We start from the raw sequence: 15,362 nt of genomic DNA, 5'->3' as shown, positions 1-15,362 counted from the left end.
AAATAATATGTGCTAATATGGGTAAAATGAATGACTGCATTTGCCAACTGTTATGTTTGCTTGAGGTTACAAGCTTGACGTTACATAATAATGGAAATTTTTACTATTTAGACTTTGATATGTTTCAACTTATATCGTAAACTTTTGTTCATCACATTAATAATTCAACTATCTTACCACGGATAGAATTTTCTAGAGTTTACTAGAAAAGCCTCATGTCAGCCTGCTTCAAGATGTGAATTTCTTTAAATCTACCACTGTAATGAGCTGTCCAGACATGGTGTGGCATATCAAAACACAGTAAGAAGGCATTATTCAACCAGACGTATACCATGACCTCACTGTATAGGGCTTCTTTAGACATATCACATAAAAGTTTATAAGCAGAAACTCAAAAGGATTAAGTTGTCACTTTCAATTTGGGAAATTATTGCTCCATCAAAATATAGATGCATTACTTTTTTTTTCTACAGGAATAATTCAAAGTCAAAACATCACCAGTTGCTGCTAAAGGGAGCATAAGCCTACTGAAAGATGACTAACTGCTTCATCTCTAATATGTGCCTTGGTGAAATTTCCATATATTCTGTTGAACAAGGCAAACTCCTGAAAACTAGTTAGGTAGCACGACTTTCTATAAATTTTTTTAATGTTTATTTTTGAAAGAGACAGAGACAGAGAGTGTAAGTGGGGGAGGAACGGAGAGAGAGGGAGACACAGAGTCGGAACCAGGCTCTGAGCTGTCAGCACAGAGGCCAATTCGGGGCTTGAACCTATGAACCGTGAAATCATGACCTGAGCTAAAGCTGGATGCTTAACTGACTGAGCCACCCAGGTGCCCCACAAGGCTTTCTGATTAAAGATGATTATATTAGATGAAGAACAAGCCACAGCTTTTGTCAATACAAGCATGAAAAACAGGAAAAGGACTTTATTTTATCTTATTTTCTATAGAGAGTATAGACCTTTTAACTGGTTACTAAACTTTTCACTGTTCCATTGGTTATGGTGGCATCATATAGAGGGATAGACCTAACTGTAGATTATTCCTCTGACTCTTCAAAATCACTTTAATTCCATCTCTCCCCACATGATAAGCATATGCAAACCCAACATCAGAAGCATTCTTGAAAAAAACTGTAATGTGGTCAAAGACCATTTCAAGGCTCTTGTGTGTTCCTGTCCTTTTCTCTTTATAACTTTCTTGCCCCCACCCACCTGCTACACAGGGTCCTCATGCTGTCATTCCTCACGTCTGCCAGTTTATTCCAGGCATGCCTCCCTCCTTTCATTCTCAAAACTTCTGTGCTGTGTCTCAAGACAGAGTGCATGTCAAAATGCTTTACAAACAGCAGGGCACTTTACAAGGCCTTTTGTCTTACACATAGCATTCAATATTAAGTAGAGTGAAACAGATGCTATTTATTTTTTAAAAAATAAAATGTTTTTATTTAAAAAAATTAATTTGAGGAAGTAAGAAGAATAAACTATTGATAATGGACCGTGTGGTCTTTTATTTCCAGATAACTTGGCAGTGATTGACGACAAGCTGATGTGTTAACTGCCCTTGCTAACAATGTCTGGATTTTCATAGAATGCAGTATACTCTAGCCCTAGGGAATGTAAAGATATTCATATCTAATGGTAAAATTCCAGGCCCTGTGCAGGTATGAAAGAGACTTTGGGCTGGGAGGGCAGAGCTGAAGTGGAGATCATCTTGGAAACACCATCTAAGGCAGCCACATGCCACACGGTACTAGCTGCCACGAAGCACAGCCCAGGCTCTATAAACATTGACCTGGCATTCGAGAAAAAGTCCAAAAATAAATGGTGACTATATAAATTCTAATTTTGAGCGTGTTGACAAGTTTCTGTGACTCTATATCCTATTTTGAACAGTTAACACCTTGTCTTTGATTCCTGTCTTGTAAGGTTTTATGATATGGGGACTTTGCCATTAAAAATAATCTAGGTGAACGTAGCTTAAATTCTGATTATTTTAAGCAATTTGTATATTTTACATCTGTAACTGAAATTTGTTCCTGATTTTTGGATTTTTTTAATTGTTATTATTTAATGATGAGCCTAAAATTATTCATGCTTTGAAATCTCATTGGAAATGGGAAGCTATGAACAATTGGCCTTAATCCAAACTTCTGGAACAATCACACACATTGACTCACTGGGTCTTGTTATATCCAGTCTGGATTTCAAACTATAAGTTCAAGCGAATTTCCTCAACCTAAAGTGCTATGTCACCATATTTGGGCAAGGATTGTTGTGGTTCCTCTGGAATGAAAAGTAAAGTGGAAGCAAATTTTTTTCTCAATACAAAGTTAAATCACCATGTTACGGATGGCACACATTAAATAAACAAGTTCATTTTAAGGTAATCATATGTTATAGTTAATAATGGGACTTTCTGAAAATGGTGTTAAAATCAATATGTTTCTTCCTTTTGCTGCCACCTCTGATTGATGTTCTTGGTAAGGGTGATCCAGGATCTGCACGAGACTTTAGATGAAGATGGGTGTATCTTTGCTTATATCAAGTTAATGTTGGAAGCAATTCTATGTCTATGTTGGGTACCCTCTTAGTATCTGAGTCCCAACTCTCAAGGAAGATGTATAGGCTCAAAGTGAAGTTTGTTTTGCTAGGAGACAGAAGGAAGGACAGAAGCTGAGCATCATTATATATCTTTGACTTACGGATACACTCTCTTAGACCTTCTCTAGTATGATTCCAGTATACAAATTTTTTTCAGTAATTTACTCAGCAAATATTTGAGTCCCTTCTGTGTGTCATGCACTGAACTGGGTGCTGGTAATATAGCAGGGAACAAAATAGATATCATCTCTATAATCTAGTATCAGAAACTAACATTAAAACGGAGCTTATAATCTAGCATCAGAAACTAACATTAAACAAAGAATTACGTAACTATGTAGTTAGATTACAATAAGCATCATAAAGGTGGGGGGAATAAAGTACTACTAGATTGCATACTAGGGGAATATACTCTGGTTTGGGGAATCAGGAAAGAAATTACATTTCAGTTGGAGTTTGATGTTAGCCAAAGAGGAAAGAGAAGATTGTATCAGGTAGAGCACATCCCAAGGTCTGGTCAGAAATGAGCTTGGGCTTTCTGAGGACTGAAAGGAGGCTGTAGGGGGTGAAGAATAATGGGTGATGGTGAGCATGGGAAAAGTGAATGTTGGGGATGTAGGCAGGTGCTGGTTACTCAGGACTTCGCAGATCATGTTCAGAACGTAGCTCTTTATTCCAAGACCGTGTGGAAACAATTGAAGAATTTTAAGGAGGAGACCTGACCCAATCAGTATTTTAAGATCTGGCTGCTGTGTGTGACAATGAACCAGGAGAAGCCAAAGAGATACAGTGACTATGTTAATTCAATATCTCTGCAAAGAAGATAAAGGTGGCTAGGACTAAGACGATAAAGAGGAGCGGGTGTGAAATATATTTAGGAGTTTCAATTCAATAGCTTAGTTGGGGAACGGAGATGAGGTAAATGAGCAGACAGTAGCAAAGATGACTCTGACTCCCAAGTTTATAAAATGAGCGAGAGCACGAAGAGCAAGTCTCTTTATTGAACTTTGACAGAAACTATAATGGCAGGAATGGCAAGAGTTAATTTTGATGTTGCACATTTGCATTTTCAAACACATCTTAAGCGGTGAGCAGATAGATGAGGTTCCTGGGATTCAGAAACATGGATTTGGAGTTCACAAGAAGGTCTGGGCTTGGAAGTCACTCCCATGAGCACTTGGGACTCGTGGGGAATGATTAGAGAGCTAATTTCCACTGTCCCTGTAAAATACTTCCGGTGAGGGTAGTTCTTCCCCATCAGTGGATGAAGACATGGACCAGACATCTTAAGATGCCTTTGTGCTTCTCTGGGCTTAAGAGATATTTGACCCTGACTCTTCCCTGGTCACTTCTGTGAGTTCCTTCAAGAGCCCTCATTAGTGGGAACTTTGCCCCCCCTGGGTTGTCAGTTCCTTCTTCCATAGCCCCTAAGGAGTCTAGGACACTACATCCATGTTGTGCTTTTGACCAGGATCTAAAACATGTCCATGCTGTTCTTTCTTGAGAGTTGCCCACCTCTGATCCATGTGTATCTTAGATTAAGCCACAAAAATACCACAGACTGGATGACATAAACAACAGAATTTTATTTCTCATCGTTCTGGAGGATGGACATCTGAGATGAGGGTGCCAGCACAGTCGGGTTCTGTGAGATCTCCTTGACTTACCAGCCACCTCCATGCTGTGTCCTCACTTGGAAGAGAGCAGAGAGAGAGAGAGATGAGATCGCTTCCTCTGCTTATAAGAGCATAATCTTTATCAGATAATCACCTCCTAAAGACCTTATTTCCTGATGCAGTCACATTAGGGGTTGGGGCTTCAATATATGAATTTGGGAGTGGGGACAGAGGTCTGTCCATAGCAATGGGAAACACTCACACAGCATTTCCCAGACAAACTAATAGCCATCTCTCCTTTACTCCTGCCAATGGCACAGTCACCAAACCTCCACTAAACTTCCAAGTGGATTCAGACACCTGCTTATTGTGTCTTCCAATTCACACGATAAATTCAATAAATGAGAAATTATAAAATGATTTTCAGCCCCAGAAATAATCAATAACATGTAAATGAATGCATAAAAAGTATCATTTGTACTAATATATTAGTAAAGATTTAAGAAATTAAAATTACCTAGTGTGGATGAGGTTATGTAGAAAGAGGCATTCTTAGAGCTGTCAGGGGAACTATAAGTTGATATAACATTGCAGTCAGTAAGCAATTGGAGGAAATCCATGAAAATGTTGAATTGACATACCTTTGACCCAATTCTCAGAATTCAATGTTCAGCAATTCTTACACATGTTCCTAAATATATATATTCAGATTTGGGCATATATATTTCACATGTATATGGATGGACATTTGCTGTTACACAGCAAATATTTGTAATAGAAAAAAAATTATTTATGGCAAAGAAATGGCAGGAAACAGAATCAACTCGGGTCATTCAAGTTCATAAAGTGAGCAACTTACAAAGTGCCCGGATGGACAGGGTGGTGGTATTCTGTAGCTGGTTCACACTGGCTCCCAAGAGCTGACTGTGCACAACTTTTCCCAATATTGCATTCAGTAATTTCAAGTAGGTATCTTGAAATCAGTCATTGTGGAAGTAATACACCCATAGAAATTGCCAAACACCAAACATTTCGCAGCCCACCACTGGTTAGGGGAACAGAAAGAGATGGTCGGGCAGCAGTTTAGCAACAGCAGGAAGCCATTGTCACCTCTAGGCAGAGGAAGATAATATGTTACCAGCGCTGGAGCAGAGGCGCGGCAAAAGAGCCGTCCATAAGGAATGATCTTTATGGAAGAGCTCAGTCACTTCCAGAACCTGCAGTTCAGAGAGGAAGGGAGTGAAAAAAAAAGACACGATTTCTTTTCACACACCCAAATCCCATTGGCTAAGTACAATCAGCAGCAAAGGGTCAGCCTCCCGCAGATAGAGAGCTACAGTAAGAACAGAGAACCCTCTGTGAGGTAGGCAAACAGAAACTAACCAGTTCATTATTTAAAACTCTGTCATGAGGGACACCTGGGTGGCTCAGTCAGTCAAGCGTCTGACTTTGACTCAGGGCATGATCTCACAGTTCGTGAGTTCAAGCCCCACATCAGGCTCCACGCCGACAGCTCAGAGCCTGGAGCCTGCTTCAGATTCTGCGTCTTCCTCTCTCTCTGGTCCTCCCCTCCTTGTACTCTGTCTCTCTCTGTCTCTCTCAAAAATAAATAAACATTAAAAAAATTATAAAAGAAAAATAAATAAAAATCTGTCATGAAGGGATGAGTCATGTATTTTGGAGCATGTGTTAAAATGAAAGACCATGAAGACACGAAAAAGAATGAGGCAGGCCTCTGTGTAATGATACGACACTTCAATAATACATTGTTAAATATGGTAAAAAGTAGGTTACAAAAATGTGTGCAATTTTATTCCATTTTTGTAAAAAAATATACAAATATATGTACTTTTCCTTTCACAGGCCAAACAAAACAGCTAGAAAAATATACCAAACTCTGGAAGTTATTACCTTTGAAAACTTCTAACTTTACAGATTTCAGATGTGTTTGGATTTATGGACATGTATTATCTTCCTAATACATTTTTAACAAAGCGTCTGTTAGTGTGTCCAAAGAGTGTGTGTGACCTCAGGGTTGGCTATGCTCTTAAGTGTATCTAAAATGCATGATTTTTTCCTTCCGTGCACACCTGAAAATTCTGCATATTGGTCTACGGGACATGGAGGCACCAGCACATCTCACTGCTATCTTAAAGGCAGTGTGGACTTGGAGGGAATGATCATCAGCCACGAGGTGTGGGTCGACTCATATAGGGACATCCTGTGGGACGTAGGTGCAAATTTTCAGTGAAGAGACAGAGGTATTCCCAGGGCAAATTCTAAAAGCAAAGCCTCTTGAGGAACAATAGCCATTGGCTCTAAACTCTGAAGCACTACCATAGATGTCTTTGTATTAATTTTGTTCCCACTGACAGAAGTAGGAAATACAATGATAATGAGTGACATCTCAGTTATCCACCCCTGGAATTTTCTGGCAACATGTTTAGAAAATTATGCTTTTTGAAAACCAATTCCCCCAAATACCACATTACTTTACCACCTAAAACAAATGAATCCTTTCTTCCTAATATTGAGTACACATAAATCATCCCAAATAGGGCTCTTTTTGTTATAAAGCTCGATTATTTTTTTCTTTCCTCAGAAAAGAAGACCCATGTACTGTTTATTAGGTATATGAGGGAAAAAAATCAGGGTTTTCAAAGCCAACAATACTTGCAAACTTGAATATATTTAGATTTCTGGGATGGCTGAATTATAATCAACACGGAAAAGAAAACATCACTAAAACATTTTCTTGACCAAAATACACACTCCACCCTTCGGCCACTTCCTCATGCGAGCATGTGGACATGAAACTATGTGCCCTCTCTCGTCTGCTTGTTACTTACTCGTCAACTAGTCACCGTAGCTCATTGGAGGCACCCAGGTCGGATTTGCCCAAACACGTCAATTAGATGCATTGTTAACAGATGTTATGGACACCTATGATAATTGCATTATCCTCCTGTCATCTGGAAGCATCATGAAAATGAAATTGTTTCTTCAGAGATTTGTTGCCGAAATGCTACAGCATGAAAAGCAACTATGAAATACATCTCCTGGATAAGTCAGACAAAATGAAAATCAAAACTATCATCAACATTTAGAAGAGCAGGAGAGAAATGGAATAAGAACGGTACTTAAAAAGGCAATAAAATTCCCTCAATGTTATACTAGTTAACGATGACAATATAAAACCTTAAATCTTGGAGCAAACATGAGAGTGACTTCACCAGCTCAGCGGCTACTAAAAATCTCTTTTCTTACCTTAAAGTCAAATTGATTGTCAACGCAAACATTTAAAGTACACATTTAAAATGTGATTGCTTTTTGGAGGGTAGGGAAAGGAGGATGTGGGTGGGAAAGGGTAGGCAGGAACAGGGCATATTTATTTATTTATTTTTTTTTTTTAATTTTTTTTTTTTTCAACGTTTATTTATTTTTGGGACAGAGAGAGACAGAGCATGAACGGGGGACGGGCAGAGAGAGAGGGAGACACAGAATCGGAAACAGGCTCCAGGCTCCGAGCCATCAGCCCAGAGCCTGACGCGGGGCTCGAACTCACGGACCGCGAGATCGTGACCTGGCTGAAGTCGGACGCTTAACCGACTGCGCCACCCAGGCGCCCCTGAACAGGGCATATTTATAATGAGCATATATTTTTAAAACATATTTCATATCATCGGGAAATCTATTAAGTTCTCAGACTGATGGTTTTGATGTTCTCAATGGATTCAAAAGATGTTACGATGCTCTGTACTTATACTCCCTGGTGAAATGGCATGCTTGTCTGGGTCTCTCTTTATAAAACCACACTGAGGGGATTTACCAATGTCAACTAACCAAGAAAATAAACAACAGTCCTTTTCTTTAAAATGAGCAGTAGTATTTACACAACCTGTAGGTACGCTAAGAGCAGTGTAGTGTAGGCAATCCCCGAGAAGCACAAAGAGTCATTCTGGACTAGATTAAGTGCCTCCACAAGACATTCTTCCAGCCAAGAAAGAGATAAGGGTCATCTCTGAGTGATAGGGAAGTGAGTTCAACAACATGATTTGCCAAGGAATAATTTCACTCTGAAAACTTTTTACACAAAATGTGACTCACAGATCTGGGAGTGAGGAAAAGGAAAATGTTCTGGGACGCTAAACAGACTTCACCTTTTGCATATTTCTGAGCTGAACTGGTAAGCATGATACATTTTCCTAGCTGGGTATTTGATTCCATGAAAGATACTTTTGTTTTAGGAGCATAAGAAATGAGAGTGAAAGGAAGGGAGAGAGGGGGGATAAAATGGATATCCTACCTCTAATAAATAGATAATTACATTATCTACCTGCTTCATGTCTGATGTTTTACCTACATTCATCTGACCCCAAGCTAACCTTGATAGTTATTATTTTCTTCAATTTACAAATGAGCAATCTGGTGTTCAGAGTTTAAACAATTTCCCCCATGACACTAGGGTTGCAAGCTCTACTCAGATTTTAGTGCTTCAAAGCTGAGCTTTTCCTCTTACACCAATGGATTAGTTTGCTATGGTTGCTGTAACAAAATACCGTAGAGTAGCTGGCTTAAACAACAGAAACTAACTTGATCACAATTAACTTTCTGGAAGCTCTGGAACCCTGAAAACCAAGATTACGGTGCTGGCAGCTTTGGTTTCTCCTGAGGCCTGTCTCATTGGCTTACAGATGGCTGTTATCTCACGGCATTCTTGTGGTCTTCCCTGTGAGCACATCCCTGATGTCTCTCTGAGGGTCCAAATTTCCTCTTCTTTTTTTTTTTTTCCAGTGCAATACATATTTATTGATTTCTTCTGTGTACCACACTCAGTGCTTGGCATTAGCGATAGGAGGGGAATTGGGGATTCAAAACTGAATAGCACATGGTTCCTTGTTCCCAAAAACTTAGAACAGATAATTTTTCCAGTTTTATTGAGAAATAATTGACTGCATCACTGTATAATTTTAAGGTGTACATCATGGTGGTCTGATTTAAATATGTTGTGAGATGATTACAACAGGCTCAGCTAACATCCATCTTCTCATATACAGACGTGTGTATATGATGAAAAGAAAAAAAGAAAAAAAATTATCCTTGTGATGAGAACTCACGGAACTTTCTCTCTTCACCTCTTTTCTGTGTTTCTATGTTTCTGTGGTGTACGTTACATCCTTAGTACTTCTTATAACCGGGGAAATTTGTAACTTTTGACCACCTTCCACCAATTCCCCCTCCTCCTTCTCTCCACTTCTTTCTTTTTTTTTAAGTTTATTTACTTATTTTGAGAAAGAGATCGGGAGAAGGGCAGAGAGAGAGGGAGAGACAGAATCCCAAGCAAGCTCCGTGCTCTCAGCTCAGAGCCCGATGCAGGCCTTGATGCAGGACTTGATCTCACAAACCATGAGATCACAACCTCAGCTGAAATCAAGAGTCGGACATTTAACCCACTGAGCCACCCAGGTGCCCCTCCTTCTCTCCACTTCCGATAATCACAAGTCTGATCTCTTTTTCTAGGAGTTCGTTTGTTTTTGTTTGTTTGTTTGTTTTTGATTCCACGTAAGGTGAGATCATACGGTATTTGTCTTTCTCTCTCTGATTTATTTCATTTATCATTGATGCCTTCAAGGTCCATGTTGTTGCAAATGTAGGCTGTCCTCATTTTTTTTTTATGTCTGAATAATGTTTCACTGTGTGTGTGTGTGTGTGTGTGTGTGTGTGTGTGTGTGTGTGTGTTGTATAGCACAACCTTTTTACCCATTCATCCATCAGTGGACATTTAGGTTGTTTCCGTATCTTGGCTGTTGTACATAATGCTGCTTTAAACATAGGGGTGCAGTGCACTGTTGATGGGATTGTAAACTGATGCAGCCACTATGAAAAAACAGTATAGAGCATTCTCAAAATATTAGAAGTAGAACTCTAATATCCAACAATTCCACTTTGGGGAATATATACAAAGGAAGTGAAAATGCTAACGTGAAAAGATATCCGCACCCCCATAATCAGATTTCCTCACCTCATAAGGACACCAGTCAGATTAGATTAGTGCCCACCCATATGACATTAGTTACCTCTTCTAGGGCCCCATCTCCAAACAGTCACATTCTATGATACAGGAGTTAGGACTTGAACCTATGAATGGGGGGGGGGGGGGCGGGCACAATTCACCCATTACAATCACTCCACAAGGTCAAAATACAGATCTTTTACAGACTCTTTTCAGTTCAGGTTTCTACCTGTTCCAAGGACTATAAGCTTCTTACTCTATACGTGCACATAATTCCGACATGCTTTCCACTACCAATATGCTAATTGTAGAAAAGAGTGAATAAATGAGATGAACTACAGGCAGGAGGATAGAATATTTAGCAACAGACTATCTAACTGTGTTGAAGAGGAAGCGATTACACCCATCCTCACAATGGTTTATTATTTCAGCTTCCAGAAGGAATAGACGAAATACAGGGCCAGTCCTTGCCATGTACTGCAGAAAACTCAATCTATGTCCTGGGGTTAGGTGGGGTGATGCTTTAGGGATGTTCATGGCTTCCAGACATACCACCTCCTCACATCCTGTGGGGGAAAATAACAGCTAATGAGTCAGCGACTAAGTTGGGAATCAGCCCAGAGCTTCTATAACAGTAGATTCAGCATGTAAAAATGAGAATAATCCCCCACAATCATTTCCACTAGGAACTAGTCGATTCTAAAGATATGATTCATTCAGGGTAAAACCAAATCCTCCACCTACACACTTTTTGAGCCATTAGGAAAAAAAATTATGTACAAAAAATATATACTTTTAGGGCATTTCTCTCTTTTATACCTTTGGCAAATATAGAAAGAACATCAGAATTCAACTCAGGAGAGAGAAGGAGAGAAAAGAAAGAGATACAGAGCTATACGTATACACAAATATATATATATTTTTGTAGATAGATGGATAGATAGATATCACAGGACAAGGAGAAAAACAAGTCATGTTTTGTAATCAATGTAATCAGATTGTACAGGCACACAATTAATTAAAGAAACTGCCTTGAAATCCAGACCATTAACAGTACTTAACTTCAAAAGACATTTTTCCATTCTTTTTCCCCTTGTTTAGTGCAGACTTCATTTAAGATATCAATTACTAAACAGACTTCTAAAGCCAAGGGGAATGTCAACAAATTATGTAGCTAACAAAAAAGGTCAGCATGATTTTACTTGTTTGTATTTGTCCTAATAGCACAACTTAATTGTTTTACTAAAGTGGCTTATCATTAGAATATTTGTTAATATAATACAAATTAACTCAAAAGGATTTGATAAGATGTAGGGGGAAAAAGCTCATCTTGAAGCAATGTAGCTAGATAATCCAAATAGTCGATGTCACCCTCTACTTTCTACTCAAAAAAACCTTTCTTTTGTTAAATACATAATCTTATGCCAACAAAACATTGTTTTCAGCCCTGCAATGATCTAGTGTCCAATGTAGGATTGTAGCCATTTACTTTTTATGGAGCTAGGAACATAATGGGAAGATTCATGCTTTGGGTCATTCACTCATGTTATTACATTACACTTTAGCCCTGGATCCTAGGGTCCCTCATTCTCCTGTATATGTGTTTTTGATTCTTGTTTCAGGGAACAAGGCTGAAAAAGAATCCCAGAGGTGGTCTAATATCTCCAGCATTCTATCAGCTGATAGGCTGGAGTGAAAGCCCTCAAACAAGATACCCTAACCAGCTGGGTCATGAATTCTCTGTCCGCTACAAAAAGTTGGAGAGGAGAAGCTTCAGCCAAGTTGTCAGTATCAACAAGTAATGTAATTATCATGGCTGCCTGAATTATAAACTTCTAACTGTATTGCTAAGTTTAATTTTTCCCTGAATCAAATATTCGATCACATAGTTTCTCTAGGTCTCCTTAACCCTGGAAGATTTAAGGAATAGATTATATGGGGGAGGAAAAAGAAGTGGGGAGCATTAACCAAAATTTAAAAATACTTCCCTATCTTTTTGGAACTAGAACAAAGTACACATCAGCATGTACATACAAAATAAAAAGCTGGTTCTGAAGTTTGTCATTTGCATCTTTAGGGTCCCCTTTATGTTTCTCCTTCCTCCTGTGACATTCTGTAGGTTCCCTTATGGTTTTATAACTTATAACAGCTCGTGACTTGTTGTTTTATAACTCTTTCCCACCATTTTTGGAGTTCAATGTTTGTCCCTCCTCACAGAGACACTTGTATAACCCTTGGGAGGGTGTGGTCAAGGCAATGTGGCTATACTGGTTCCTGTTCAGGTCACCTTCTTCCAAGGTCACTCCAGTTCTGGGTCCCCTGTCAGTGTCTTCTGTGTCACATGCTAATCTATGGAGAAAGGGATCACTTTCCTGCCAAACAGTGGACATGTTACAGGCATGAATTCTCAGTCTGTAACCAATTGTTCACAATTTAGACATAAACATAGAGTTTTCATCAGCTGTGTTTCTGTAAGTGCCCAACCCCCACCCCACCCATTTTCTACTTCACATATTCATGCTGAAGCTGAAGGTTTTACATTACTGTCATCCGGGAGAATGCCTTCTTTATCTTTTCTGCTGTGCTGGGTGGAGTTTTATATACTCCTCAAATCCATGGTGGAGAGAATACAACTTCCCGGCTGAAATATTCCCTAAAATGGTCTCTCCTGCTGTTCTCTGGCAACCCTTGTGTTTGTTGTTTCTCAAGGGAGATTCTGTTTAATTGATTCTTACTCACAGTGTATTATACTCTCTTACTAAGATTTAGATTTAGCTAACCCACAAAAATAAAACCTACTTTACAGAGTCGGAGAGAATTCAGTCAGCTCCTTTCCTTCACTGCTGTCTTTCTCCTCTGAGTTATGATGTCTGCAATATAAAGCCCATTTGAATTGTGTGTCCCTGGTCCCTCTTTTGTGCCACAAATCTTGACCTTCTCTTCATCTCCTCAGGCCTATTCAGCCAGCAAAAATGGCCATGCTATCTTCCCAAGGAACCCATTGAGCTAGGGCTCAGAATTCTGGAGTAGAGGGTGGGGGGAGGGGCATGATTGTCTGCGTAGAACACTTGAACAGAACAGGGAACTTGAATTTTGGAATTCAAATTATTGCAAGGTCCAGAATCTGTGTGAATATATATGAATGTGGGTGAGTATGATGATGACACAGGTACTTTATTAGTCTGTATGCACAGGGAAAGCTTTTAATATTAAAATTGATTACAAATAATGGATAAGTGGGAATAAAAGGTTAAAATTTTGATTTTTTCTAGTTGTTACAAAGTGTCTCTGCTGCACTACAATTTCTAACATGTTTAATATGAATTGAGTACTCTCTTTCCTAAAACCAACTTCTTCACAATTCCCACTGTGTCACTTTTCTTCAGCCTCTCCTGCATGGTTTAATTCATGGGTTCCTAGGGGCGCCTGGGTGGCGCAGTCGGTTAAGCGTCCGACTTCAACCAGGTCACGATCTCGCCGTCCGTGAGTTCCAGCCCCGCGTCAGGCTCTGGGCTGATGGCTCGGAGCCTGGAGCTTGTTTCCGATTCTGTGTCTCCCTCTCTCTCTGCCCCTCCCCCGTTCATGCTCTGTCTCTCTCTGTCCCAAAAATAAAATAAAAATAAATAAACATTAAAAAAAAAAATTAAAAAAAAAAATTCATGGGTTCCTCCCCTTCTCTCAACCAAAACATATGGGCATAATTAAAACTCCTTTCTGGTCCCTCTTTCTTCTTCATTAGAGGCTCAGTTAGAGTGAAAGTAAATTCTATTCACATTAATTTAAATACCTTCTATATACTGGAAATTCCCAAATTTATATCTCTAGTCTAGACTTTGATTCTCAGCCTCAGACTTGAACACCCAATTGCAGTTGGAGAACTCATACAAAATGGAATTCTCAATGCTTTCCCTAATCCCACTGCCACCCCCATCTACCTGACCTCACCCAGTAGTCCCCACTTTGGGAAATGGCACAGTCATTTTCCATCCAAAGTCAGAGTCTGGGGGTCATCTTGAGCAAATACTGATGGTCCTACCTACAAAACACATTTTTGTTCAACATTTCTGACCTGAATTACTGAAATAGTTCCCTAATCTGTATCTTTATTTCTTCAATTGAAGTACCTCTCAAATATATTCTCCACACAGCTGTCAGATATCATTGTTAAACAGATATTTTTCTCATGGTACTCTCTTATTAAAAACCTTCCAATGGCATTCTATTGTATTGGAGTAAAATCCAAACTTTCCCCCAGATTTTACAAAACTCCCCATGGCCCTGCCCCTCCTATGTATTTTACAGTACCCTCCTCTTTACCTCACTCCAGTCACACCAGCCTCTGTCTTTTCTGGTTGTTTAAAATATTTTTTCCTTAATTCATCATGTGGTGATTCTTTCTCACCTTCTGAGTCTCTGTCATTAATTTTCCTCAATTGTGTGTTTAATGTTTGTTTCCCCCACTGAAATGCAAAAGTGAGGATCTATTACTTGTGTTCATATTGCTTAGCATGGTAAGTATTCAATAAACATTGCTGAATGAATGAATAAAAGAATGAGTGCCAAAATCATATAATAGGTTATATATAGGATAATAGCAAAAACTAAAAATAGATTATATATAGGAAAATGGCAAAAACTAAAAACAAAAAAACAAAACAAAACAAAACAAAAAACACACAACTACCTGCCATTTAACCCAACTACAATTAAGCTTAATTTTCAATATGCTAGAGAAACCTTGTTCCTAATTCTACTTAATCACAATAGAACACCCTATATACCTATGACATGCATATGCTTAGTGTTCATGTCTGTATAGTCTGTCACAATTAGTTAATCATGCCTGAAGGTTGTTCCTTCCAATTCTTAGAAAGAGAAAAAACACTGATTTTATTTGGGAGAGCTTTAGATAATTTTGGCAAATTTGTGCATTTGCAACTTTGGGGGGAAAAAACACAACACAGCATATGCTTTTATTGACCTAATATCTGAACAGATTAAATGCTATAGCAAAAGTACTTATTAGCACATAAATATTACAGTTGGCTATCCTAGGGATGGTTATAAGAGGTCATTCCTTTTAATTCTTGATACCAAATTCTTTCTCCAAGTGCCACTTTCTCATT

At 38.9% G+C, this 15,362-nt stretch overlaps 1 long non-coding RNA gene across 1 annotated transcript; it reads right to left on the bottom strand.

Annotated features, from left to right (window-relative positions):
* Positions 1-10,642: 10,642 nt before the first annotated feature.
* On the bottom strand, positions 10,643-13,274 carry LOC147578661 (uncharacterized). The gene is made up of 2 exons (XR_015254327.1): positions 13,036-13,274; positions 10,643-10,802 (listed from the first exon to the last, which is right to left on the bottom strand). It is a non-coding gene; the product is annotated as an uncharacterized LOC147578661 (long non-coding RNA).
* Positions 13,275-15,362: the final 2,088 nt, after the last annotated feature.

This window comes from Puma concolor, chromosome C1, assembly GCF_028749965.1.
Source record: "Puma concolor isolate L17-30 chromosome C1, mPumCon1.1.hap2, whole genome shotgun sequence".
In the NCBI taxonomy this organism is placed as follows: Eukaryota; Metazoa; Chordata; class Mammalia; order Carnivora; family Felidae; genus Puma; species Puma concolor.
The sequence above is the reverse complement of the archived record's forward strand: the minus strand, read 5'-3'. Positions and strand labels throughout refer to the sequence as shown.